We start from the raw sequence: 13,098 nt of genomic DNA, 5'->3' as shown, positions 1-13,098 counted from the left end.
TGAGTAACATATTAGCAGATGTGCATTAAACCTTATGGAAATTTTTGTCCTAGCAAAAAGACTTTGATGCAAAAATACTCTCTATACCTCTGAGCCCATCCTTGCATCAGGATGTTGCCATTCATGAGCATCAGGCCTACGGTCCAAGCTATTCGTCCAGGGAACTGGCAAGTTACCTTAGCTCTTTGGGCCAGTTAGTGCTGCTATTGCCGGTTCTTGCAACTCAACCACATGTGGCAAATGTCGGTGACAAAAGTTAAGCAGACTGAGGAAGATATGCAGTTCTTTAAAGGTTCTTGGTGGAATTTATAAGATGGCTTCAACTTTCTGTGAACGTCATGATGAGATCTTACAGCCCAGGAAGTTAATCTGTGTCCGGCCAAAAATGCATTTAATGGTGTTTAAAACTATGTCATACTGTTCTAAACATTTAAATACCAGTCAGAAGCAGCCAATGCTGTTCTGGCAAGGCAGAAAAAAAACAGGATACCATCAAAATACACAAAGGAAAAGGGGAGACCATGTTGAATCTATAAACCTTTGCCAAGTTTGTGCAGAGTTTCGGAGGCAAAATATCACAAAATGACTCTCGAATAAACCAAACGGAGTGATTATGGCCATCTTCAGTATGTCTGCCACCGACACTAGAATCTGAGTGTACACCTTGGTGCAGTCTAGAACACCAAATAAAGTCATACCACTTGGCATGTAGTTAAAATCTCATACTAAGGGTACGGGGTATCGTTTCAGCACAGTTCTGGTACTGAGGGTTCGATAACTGCGCACGGGTGCCAAGCACCACACTTCTTAAGCACTAAGCAAAATGGGGACAATCAAGGACTGCTGCTCGACTGGCACATAACACAGTCCTGAAACATGCTGTTGAACTCAGCTTTTGCTATGGCCAGACGGTCTGCGGATAAACATTAGAGTCAACAGGACACCCAGTGTATGCTACTGCATTTCATATGAAAACTGAGATTGTTAAGCCGGTAATGCCATCAACCAGCTGAGTGTTTGCCATGTCTAACAGTTGACACTACGCTGAAAACTTCTCCCCCCATTAATGGGTTCTCACACAGCTACAACTGTCAAGTCCCATGCCAGTTCACGCCAAAATCCAAGATCCCCTTGATCCGCAGTGTACCATACATTGGTTTGGTAGAATTATTAGCTGTTGTCAGGCAGAAGGTGGTCGCTGGTTGCCTGTTGTGTAACAGCATGTGTGGAAATATGCATAGGTTTGATCCAATGTCTACTATATATTTTCAATCGGACTTGCAGTCCTTTTTGAGAAGGCACTGCAATGCAGCCTGGCAATCAGCTGATGTGGCTACGTCCGATTTCTGCTGGCCTTTGGATGGATGCAAGGCCTAGTACATTTATGCGCCTAGTCTCCAAATCTTTTATAGTACCAACAGACAGAGGTTTCACTTGTACCAGATGCTGAAGAGGCAGTTGTAGAGTGACTTCTAGATTTCTTGTAGTATGTTCACTGTCCTTGCTGCGATCCTGCTTAGTCAACAGTTCACCAATCTGTTTAGTCAACAAATCAACCTTGGCTGCGTCATGAATGGTGTGTGAAACCAGGGGCATTGACAAGCTGTTGCATGGCACTGTGACTGAATTTACCGACACATGCGTGATTGTGCTGAATATTTTATGAGCCTATTCAGCCACTGTGCCTAAGCCATGTCGGTTTGTGTCACTATAATAGCCTTCACTTGAAGTGGCTGACAACTACTCCACAATGTATGCAGAAGACTATCAGGGTTGATACTAATGTCATCTTTACTCCGTAAATGTCTAGAATATTGTGACAGTTTCCTGCCACCAACTTCTTCTTGTGTTAAAACTTATCTGATTAATTCCTCTTGCGATGCAGACGTCCTAAGACACAGTTCTGTCTCCATTTTTTCATAAGCAGAGCAATGATTACATCTTCAATCTCCACGGCATATTTATGTTCCACCCAGCTTACCACGATCATGAATTTGGTGAAATCTGCTGTAATGCCCATGTAGAGGAAACTGGCTTCCACTTGGTCGAACCACAATGCCAGATTACGTGGCTAGAAGGATGGTAAGTGCACAGAGAGCCAAGAGACTGAAGGTGCATGTTCAGTCAATGATAATGTTATGTTACAATCTTATCCTTTCAGTGCTATTGTGTGTTCAAATCATGCCAGGGTCACCAGTGTCAGATAAGCCATGAAACCTAAGCTATCTGATCAATTACCGTGCATGTCATAGTCAAGGTGTCTGGCGTACATGAGAAATTTTCAAACTTTATTCAGTTTTCAGGAAGGAAGAGCTTGTCAATGGAGAACACAACTTTGAGAAATTCCACCTTATGGTAGTATTATTCCTACCTCTAACTAATAAGTATTTGTGAGCATAATATTGCTGTGAAACACAGTGCCTCTCACAGGTGGCATCAAAATATCTGACAGCGCAATAAAAATATTCGCTCGTGGTACCACAGTACAGTGAGAAGCAGTGGTCCTGGCTGCTACAGACTCCTATCGTTCCACAAAATGCTACTTATAAATTTTCAAGAACCATATCACATTAAATGTACTTCAGCCCCATATATACACTGTGTGATCAAAAGTATCTGGACACCTAGCTGAAAATGACTAACAAGTTCGTAGCGTTCTCCATCGGTAATGCCGGAATTCAATATGGTGTTGGTCCACCCTTAGCCTTGATGACAGCTTCTACTCTTGCAGGTATACGTTCAATCAGGTGCTGGAGGGTTTCTTGGGGAATGACAGCCCATTCTTCATGGAGTGTTGCACTGAGGGGAGGTACTGGTGTTGGTCAGGGAGGCCTGGCATGAAGTTGGCGTTCCAAAACATCCCAAAGGTGTTCTATGGGATTCAGGTAAGGACTCTGTGCAAGCCAGTCCATTACAGGGATATTATTGTCGTGTAACTACTCCGCCACAGACCATGCATTGTGAACAGGTGCTCGATTGTGTTGAAAGATGCAATCGCCATCCCCAAATTGCTCTTCAACAGTGGAAAGCATGAAGGTGCTTAAAACATCAGTGTAGGCCTTTGATTGGAAAGTGCCACACTAAACAACAATGGGTGCAAGGTCCATCCATGATAAACATGACCACACCATAACACCACCACCTCCGAATTTTACTGTTGGCACTACACATGCTGGCAGATAACGTTCACTGAGCATTCGCCATACCCATGCCCTGCCATCGCATTGCCACACTGTGTACCATGATTCATCACTCCACACAACGTTTTTCCACTGTTCAGTCATCCAGTGTTCATACTCCTTACACCAAGTGAGGCATCGTTTGGCATTTACTGGTGTGATGTGTGGCTTCTGAGTAGCCGCTTGACCATGAAATCCAAATTTTCTCACCTCCCACCTAGCTGTCATAGTGCTTGCAGTGGATGCTGATGCAGTTTGGAATTCCTATGTGATGGCCTGGACAGATGTCTGCCTATTGCACATTACGGCCCTCTTCATCAGTCGGTGGTCTCTGTGAGGCAACAGACAAGGTCAGCCTGTATGGTTTTGTGCTGTATGTGTCCCTTCACATTTCCATTTCACTAGCACATCGGAAACCGCGGACCTAGGGATGTTTAGCAGTGTGGAAATCTCACATACAGATGTATGTCACAAGTTACACCCAATCACCTGACGACATTCGAAGTCCGTGAGTTCTGCGGAGCACCCTATTCTGCTCTCTCACGATATCTAATGACTACTGATACTGCTGATATGGAGTACCTGGCAGTAAGTAACAGCACAATGCACCTAACATGAAAAATGTATGTTTTTTTGGGTGTCTGGATACTTTTGATCACATAGTGTATCATTTCTGCAGAGACCTCAAAGACAAGATTACATTAATTACAGGAAGCAAAGAGGGTTTTAAGCAGTTATCCTCCCCTTGCTCTATACATCATTGGAACAAGAAGAAACCTTAACATATGATACAATGTAAGTACACACTGCCTCGCCCTTCACAGAGGTTTGCAGAGTCTGTATACTTTGACCATAAGCTTTCTGCTTTCAGTCTTTTTTATGTGTGTATCACGCACTCAATTTACTCCTTGCAATACTTTGAAATGGTTTTATCAACTCATTGTTTCAATTATTGCTATGATTGCAGTATGCATTTACAACCTGCAATACATACGGAGACTACAGATTCATTTTGCAAAAGCAATAAACAAATCAGTTTTGGTGTGGTTGACTCCTCCAAATATCTTAAAAATTCTGAGACATGGTCATCTACACCAAGTGTCTTCCCTTTCCACACTAATGTCTTAAATTTTCTTTTGTGTATATGAACATTCTACATATTACTTTCACCTTCCAGTTTTCTATTTTTCCTTAATATTGGATTGCTATCTGCACTCTTGACGGCCATACAGTTGCTTCTCTGTTTCCCAGAGTTTTCTTTGATTTTTCTGTAATCAAAATCCTATAGCCAAACATACTTCTGCAGTTCTGCATTTGCCTTCTAGACTTTCCTGCTTTGCATTTTCCTCAAAAAAATTAATTACATTAAAAAAAAGAAAACTATGATTTGCCAATGACACTGTCATTCTATACAGAAACCGGAAAAGCCTTGGGAGATCAGCTGATTCGAATGGCTAGTCTCTAGATGAGATGCAAAAGAAACACCAATAAAAGCAAAACAGGGGAATAGAGTGTAGTCATATTAAGTCAGGTAGTGATGAAGGAATTCAATTCATAAATGAGAAAGTAAAGGTAGTAGACGAGTTTTGCTATTTGAGTAGCAAAATAATTGAGGGCAGAAGTAAAGAGAACATAAAATGAACACTGGCAATGGCAAGAAAAGCTTTTCAGAGTAATCAAAATATGTAACATCTAATTTAAGTTTTAGTGTTGAGGACTCTTTTCTGGAAGTATATGGGTGCGGCATAGCCTTATGTGGAAGTGAAATGTGGCGATAAATAGTACAGATGAGAAGAGAGCTTTTGACAAGTGGTTGCAGAAAAGTACTTTATATTAGATGCACAAATCAGATAACTAATGAGGAGGAAATAAATCAAATTGACGTGAAAAGAGCTTCAGCATACAATTGGCTACAAGAAGTGATTTGTTGATAGCAAATATCCTAAGCCATCAAGGGATAATTAATCTGATAGTGTAGGAACATGCAGGAGTTAAAAATTATGGTGGGAGAACAAGGCTACAATGCAGTAAGCAAGCTCAAATGACTTGGTGCTGTACCTCAGGAGAATGTTCCCCTTTGAGAGCCCTGATAGTTTTCTTTGTTTCAGAGGGAGTTTATGTGCCTATTGCCCTCTCAGCTATACAGTGATTTGTTGTCTTAAAGCTCAGCCATATTTACCAGTGCAAAAAATTCCCTCAGTAGCAGTACCTCCATTGAATCTGGCTGGAAATTGGTGGTAGAGACAGTGTACTACGAATATTGTGGTCCACACAGGATTTGGAAATCAAATATTTTACTTGCTCTTTGATTGCTGAATTAAATACTGTTCATGGTCAGATCAAGTCTCATCTAACATAATTTATGCACAGATAAATGATTAGCTACATACTACACTCAGTCAATGTCCTATAAAGGGATTGTTCACGAGAGCAGTAATCTAACATTGAAGAGACACAAAAGGTTACACGTGACAAACAGATAGTTAACACAGTTGCTGATTAAACTTCTTAACTCACTGTTCTTGAAGTATAACCGTAATTTCAATATGAAAATGAAGTGCACTTTAAGTATAATTTGGAAGTAACACAGTTCACAGTCTGATTCTATTATCACAGAAGCATTGTTGACGTTTGGCACAGTCCGTGATACTATTACGCATTCAACGTCCAACTAACCATTTAAAACAGTCACTAACAAAATTCTCAAATACAGAATTTATATAAAATAAAATACATTTCCTGACTTGTAACTGATGCCAAAGCATCTTTGGTACATTTTCCATATCAGTGGAGACAGACCTTGCACATTTCATAATCTTCCACAGGTTGACTAAAATGGCTTCCAGCAGCTTCTCTTTTAAAAAATTACAATAATTAGAGCTACATTTATCTATTGTCATTCACTGGCTTTTACAAATTACAATTAAACATTTATGCATCTGATTAACTGAACAGTGGAGGGAGACTCTTCTGAATTTGAACTTTTAGATACAGCAATAATGACTATAGAATTACGCTGTCTATTTTTCTAAAATATCTTATTCTGTTTCAATAACAATGTTTTAACTGTGAATGCTAATTACTCCAGAATTAAATGAGTGCAAAAGTTGCTAACGTATTTCCAAAGATGTATAAATGCTACCATTCTTTACGTGGCTTTTTCATCTACATTGTCAGGAAGTTAGCAAACAGGCATTTGTTGGCATATGAACAAATAATAACTAAGTTTGAAATTACTGGTATTTCTAGTGTTCACTTTTCAGGTAAACTAATCACACTTATGAGTTCTAATTAATCAAAAGAATATAATGGACAATAAAGTTACATTAGCTAAGCTCTGATTAATATTCACAGTTTTTAGTATTGTGCATGTGCCATATAAATTATCATATCAATGATATTTGCAAAAAAAAAAAAAAAGAAAAATTGGGGGGGGTGGGGGTGGATAATTACCAGCTACATGGAATCCACCTGCTTTGTCACAACCTTTACTCCCTGCAAACACTTGGTAATTGTTTTATGAAGTAATAGTTACAATTATTGTTATGACTGCAATTTGTAGTATATGTAGTCACAACTTCTATCAACGTATGAGGGTGGAATGAAAAGTAATGCCTTCACTTTCGTTAAATGGGTTTGGATGGGAATATTTTAATAAATCAAATGCACAAATAATCCTTCGAATGTGATTTTTAATTATCAATATTCACTTTTCCGCATAATCACCAGCCAATTGGATACATTTCTGCCAACAATGAACAAGTTTTCTGAAGCAGTCACAGAAGAAGTCAACAATCCGTTTCCGCAACCAAAGTCTCACAGTTCTCTCAACGTCTTCATCAGAAGCGTAATGATGTCCCCAAAGATTGTCTTTCATTATTGGGAACAGATGGAAATCAGTCGGGGCTAAATCTGGACTGTGTGGAGGATGCCGTATGATGATGAGAGGCGGTCTCTGAAGTTCTGCTTTGGTGGCACACGAAGTGTGTGGTTTGGCATTGTCGTGCTGCAGGAAAACATTTCCCTTTTCCTTTTGGACCCTCGTTAGCCATTGTTTCAGAGTTCACAGCGTTGTGATGTAATGCTCTGAATTTATTGTTGTTCCACGATCAAGGAAATCAACTTGGATAACACCATCTGCATCCCAGAACATTGTGGCCATAATTTTTCCAACTGAGGGCTGCATCTTGAATTTATTTTTCTGGGGCAAGTCTTTGTGTTGATAATCCATAGACTGACTTTTCATCTCCAGGTCATAATGGTGTACCCTCATTTTGTCTCCTGTCACAATTGAATGGAGAAAGGCATCATCTTCATTCTCATAATGCGAGAGGAGTTCCTGGCAAATTTCAAGTCTGTGTGTTTTCATTTCAGGAGTCAGCATCCGGGGTACGCACCGTGCACAGATCTTCCGATAATGTGTCCCAATAATGTGACACGTTCTTGTGAAATGCCGATTGTGCTTGCAATTTCTCTCTGAGCGATACGACAATTGTCGTGAATCAATCTGTCAACATTTTGTTTGTGAAACTCGGTGGTGGCTGTCACAGGACGTCCATCTATTTGTTTGTCACGCAGGTTAGACGTTCCTGCCTCAATATCTTTAAACTTACTCGCCCAATGATGCACAGTACTCACATCAACACAGTCACCATAAACTGCTCTCATTCTCTGATGAATCTCCTTTGGGGTGATACCTTCTGCTGTCAAGAATTCAATGACTGCATGTAGCTTAAATCGCACTGACCGACCGCCTGTGCATGGTTCCATACTTTACACTGCAACAATACAACCATTCAATGCTAAGGCTTCCCACCAACTGGAGCTGCAGAGAAGAGGCTACAGAACAACCAGTACCTGCCGCAAACCAACGTTGCCAACAATTGAAGAGTTACGAATGTGGAGGCATTACCTTTCAGTCAACCCTTGTATTTGTTACAAATGGACTGTACTTATAACTTTCTCATTCCTCTTAACAGAAATAATTTCATCCTTCATGTCTACCTTTCATAAATCTCATTATAGCAATATTTCACATTTATTTTCAGAGTTATCAGTTTCAGGTAGAATATGAGAACATCTTCTCAACTTAAGAAGAAAAAAAAACAATGTATTATAGTATGTATGGAAGTATTTTTGTGTCATTACTAAATTGGAATATTTTACAGAATTAATATGCTTTTCTGAAGAGACAATGATACCAGTAACAATGTAATCTTTCATTTACTTTTTATTTTAATTTAAAGTTTATTCATAAATACGTTGAATGTTAATATCAATGATTACCTTACTGTGAACTTCAAAATTGCCAACATTTTGGCAGCTAGAGACAGTGGTCATGAGAGTGTGAGCTGTATTTGCGTGAATGTTTGTGTTTATACTGTACATTTCACAAGAAGGCCTTCTGGCCGAAAGCTGTGAGGACGGCTCATGAGTCGTGCTTGGGTAGCTCAGATAGTAGAGCACTTGCCCACAAAAGGCAAAGGTCCTGAGTTTGAGTCTCGGTCCAGCACACAGTTTTAATCTACCAGGAAGTTTCATATCAGTGCACACTCCACTGCAAAGTGAAAATTTCATTCTGGAAACATCCCCCAGGCTGTAACTAAGCCATGTCTCCGCAATATCCTTTCTACCAGGAGTGCTAGTTCTGCAAGGTTCGCAGAAGAGCATCTGTGAAATTTGGGAGGTAGGAGATGAGGTACTGGTAGAATTGAAGCTGTGAGGATGGGTCATGAGTCATGCTCTCAGATGGTAGAGCACTTGCCTGCGGAAGGCAAAGGTCCCGAGTTCGAGTCTCGGTCTGGCACACGGTTTTAACCTGCCAGGAAGTTTCATATCAGTGCACACTCTGCTGCAGAGTGAAAATTTTATTCTGAAATCAGACACACTGTTTACAACAGATTAGGTATATGTTTATTTAGCTTCATGTTACATTATGTATCATGTTACATTATGTACCTCTAGGACCTAACTGAGTAAAGATAATTATGATTGGTACTCAATCACAAAGAGCCAGTAACGTCTATAGACCATTTCAGTCTAACATCTGTTAGATACTTGAATTAAAATCATCACGAATCAATAACCTAAACACAAAGCACAACAATAAAATGTAAAAATTCTGATTAGGGCCTGTATATGAGCAACTGGAAAGTTCTCAAAATACAGTAACTGACTTCTTTGGGTTATGGTAGGTGAGTATAGACATGGGAAAGTCATATAATCAAAACTCACTCTAAAATTTTCAAATAAAAATACTCCTCAAATTCACAGCACTATAAAGTTAATGTATACTACAGTAATTAAGAGTCAACTGAAAAGCGGGATAACACCCATCGGCTTTGACTCATCAGTTAACTGTGTTGTTTTGTGTGACGATGTTGAGACATGGTGTGTTGGAAATGGATTGTGTTTGCAGAGTGTGTGGGATGTTTATGTTTTTCAATTGTTTGTGAATGAAGTTAGTGTGGCATTGGACTTTGTGATGTGTGTTACTCAGTGTTTTGGGAGTTTGTTTCTGTTGGCTTGTCAGTGAGTTATCTTAATGCTGATAGTTACTGGCTCCTCAGTTTGCCTCACATGGGCTGAGTGCACCCCGCTTGCCAAGCACTCGGCAGACTAGATGGTCACCCATCCAAGTGCTAGCCCAGCCCAGCAGTGTTTAACTTCAGTGATCTGACAGGAACTGGTGTTACCACTGCGGCAAGGAGGTTTTGATAATACTTAGTTCTCCTAATTGGGGGATCTTAGAATTGTGGGTTCCGTTTGAGCAATATAGGGCAAGTGAAATTTGCGGTACCGGGCTTTTGAACTGTGCCTGGGATGCTGGTATTGCTGTCTTCGTTTGAGTTGCATAGGTAAAGCAAAATTTACGGTATCGGGTTTTCGAGTTGTATGTGGGTTCCTGGTATGTTGCCTTCTTTGCAACTATATAGGTCAATCAAAATGTACAGTACCAATGTTATGCTTTTTCCAATTTTGGGTTGGGTGTTGATGATTTTGTGTACTTTACTCTTGGGTGAATATTTGTTTGGAGTGGTGTTTTGATTGTTACTGTAATGGATTAATTTGGCCTCACCTGTGATTGTCCTGATGGTTACTTTTTATAGTGTATGTTAGCAGGTGAAATGTGTGAGGTAGTGGTCACCATATTTAGTATGTTTGAAGTTCAGATGTCTGCCATCTTGACTAGGTCACATGCCAAAACTGACAGACAGATCCTAACTTTGGTAATTCCACCATTTTTTACGAAATGTATTGGTATAGACACGGCAGCAGGTGTGCGTATATGCAGAAATTTATAATTGGAGACTTTAACAATTAAGTGTATAGGAAATTGACTAGGTACATAGTCAGTAAAAACCAGTAAGAATTACAGATATTATATATGCCAGTACTATTCGTATGTTAGCAGTTGTACAAACATCTTCATCAAACTACACTAGTACTTAGAGTTTTCTCCACATCTAACTATCCGCATGGAAGAAAACACAAGCTTATTTTTACGATCCAAACATATTTTATCGCTGCTCTGTCATTGTAAGTTTTTTATAATATGATGTGCTATTTTCTGACTTAAGACAATGATGATGCCATAGTATCAGAAAAACATGGTATGACTTAGCATGGAACCCCCTCCCCTACATCCTGCCAGATAAATTGGACTCCAATAGCTAAAAGATTATGTTTTAACTGCAAACGATCTCAAACATCATGGTCACTATCACCATGTTGACAGTGCTGATAATTATCTTAAATTGCAAAAAAATCTTAGAAAACATTGGTGTATATTAGGTACATGGCTCACCCTCAGTATAAAACATAAAAATGATATCAACTTGCAAGATAAATTAAGATCATGTGCAATCTCAACTGGCTTTTGTGGTAGTAGAGAATACTTATGAAAAAGCCAGTGAAGTAGATAACAAGAATGTTTAAAGAATATGACAAGGTAAAATAATATTTCTTTTTCTTTTTTTTTAAGCTTCTGCAAATCTTTCCTTCTACTGATGACATGAAGTGTGTAAATACAACTGGGAAATGTGAGTCAGTGGAAATGAAGAGCACGGGAAACTGTAGTTGTTTACATAGATTTCAGATGCATGTACATACAACCAATTCCTTTTGTGGAAAATGAAGAATGAGTCTTGTATTCAACTGTTGGTTGTACATAATCTTTCAACCCTTACAATGTTTAAATAGAAATACCTCTTGGCTATTGCTTTTTTTATAAATTTTTATTCATGTCTGTACTAATTTTTCCTATACTGTTATCAAAAGGTGGACAAATGACACACACAAGTATATAAATTATGTATGGCATATGTGGCCAAGAGCATTATAAACTGCTCAAAAAAAGTTCTGCACCAACCTCATAATTTTCTGTTTTTTGCTGTCCTAATCCTCTTTTGCCCACATGAAATCACTACCTGTGTAATGGACATAAATGCCACATTCGTGGTGCAATACTGTGTCTGTAGTCATGAAAGAGAGAATGTGGTTTGTGAAAAGTTTTCAGTTTGTCAACTTGCCTTGAATTGACATTTCAAGCTTAGACAGTGTATACATTGTCACTTTATGGCATGATGGTTTGTGAGTGAAAGAAGTAGCCCACCAAATTGGTGAACATAACACAGACATCATTCAAACATTCAGCTGCTATCATGAGACGTGAAAAAAATTGAAGATCTGTTCAAAGACATCAACCGTAGTCAACAACACCGATGATTGGCGCCTACGTCTGATTCATAGGTGCACCAGTGGTGTAGGGGTATGTCTTTGATTAGTAATCAAAACGTCCTTGGTCCTGGTTTGAAGCCTGCCATCCCTTAAATTGTGAATAAAAAGCATCAGCAATGGCGGCCGAACACTTCTGGCATAAGAAGTCATCTTCATTCAGCCAATAGCCTTGTCAAAGAGGGCTGAGGACCGAACAGAGGTTAAGGGCACGGTCTTGCCCTTGGGGTGGGAGACTGTTCCTGAAGGCGGAAGAATCAGCAATGGTAAACAGAATGAGGATGCAGAATGCAATGGAAACCACTGCATTAGAGACAGATAATGTGTATCCAGAGGACATGGGGCATGTAGTTGAAAAAAAGTCATGATGATCTCTCCATTGGCAAAAGATTCTGAACTAGCCCCCATTTGTATCTCTCGTAAGGGATTGCCAAGAGGAAGGTAACTAACCATCAAAAGGATAATGTTCTCTGAGTCAAGGTGTGGAATGTCATAAGTTTGAACATGGTAAGGAAGCCAGAAAATCTGATACAGAAAATGCTACGACTCAATATATATATAATAGGGGTTAACAAAGGGAAATGGAAAGAAGACAATGCTTCCTGATCGATGATTACAGGATACTATCAACAGCAGCAGAAAATGGTATAATGGGAGTAGGATTCATTATGAATGGGAAGGTAGGGCAGACAGTGACTTACTGTGAACAATTCAGTGATACTGTTATTCTAATCAGAGTTGATAGCAAAGCAACACTGACAACATCGCAGACTGAAGATGAAGAGATAGAGAAAGTATATGAGGATACTGAATGGGTAATTCAGTAGTTAAAGGGAGATGGAAATCTGATTGTCATGGGAGATTGGAATACAGTTGTAGTGGAAGGAGTAGAAGAAAGTATTACGAGAGACTATGGGCTTGGTACTGAGAATTAGAGAGGAGAAAGACTAATTGAGTTCTGCAATAAATTTCAGCTAGTAGTGGTGAATACTCAGTTCAAGAATTACAAGAGGAGGAGTTATACTTGGAAAAGGCTGGGAGATAGGGAGAGATTTCAGTTAGTTTAGATCATAGACAGGTAGAGATCCTGAAAACAGATACTGGATTGTAAGGCATACCCATGAACAGATATAGACTCAGATCACCATTTAGTAGTAATGAAGAGCAGACTAAAGTTTAAGAT

At 39.4% G+C, this 13,098-nt stretch overlaps 1 protein-coding gene across 2 annotated transcripts in view; it reads right to left on the bottom strand.

The window, feature by feature from the left end:
• Positions 1 to 13,098, bottom strand: part of LOC124774976 (protein MIX23) — a 39,765-nt gene that overhangs the window by 16,124 nt on the left and 10,543 nt on the right. The gene's annotated exons all lie outside the window — the stretch shown is intronic.

The sequence above is a fragment of the Schistocerca piceifrons genome, chromosome 1, assembly GCF_021461385.2.
Source record: "Schistocerca piceifrons isolate TAMUIC-IGC-003096 chromosome 1, iqSchPice1.1, whole genome shotgun sequence".
In the NCBI taxonomy this organism is placed as follows: domain Eukaryota; kingdom Metazoa; phylum Arthropoda; class Insecta; order Orthoptera; family Acrididae; genus Schistocerca; species Schistocerca piceifrons.
The sequence above is the reverse complement of the archived record's forward strand: the minus strand, read 5'-3'. Positions and strand labels throughout refer to the sequence as shown.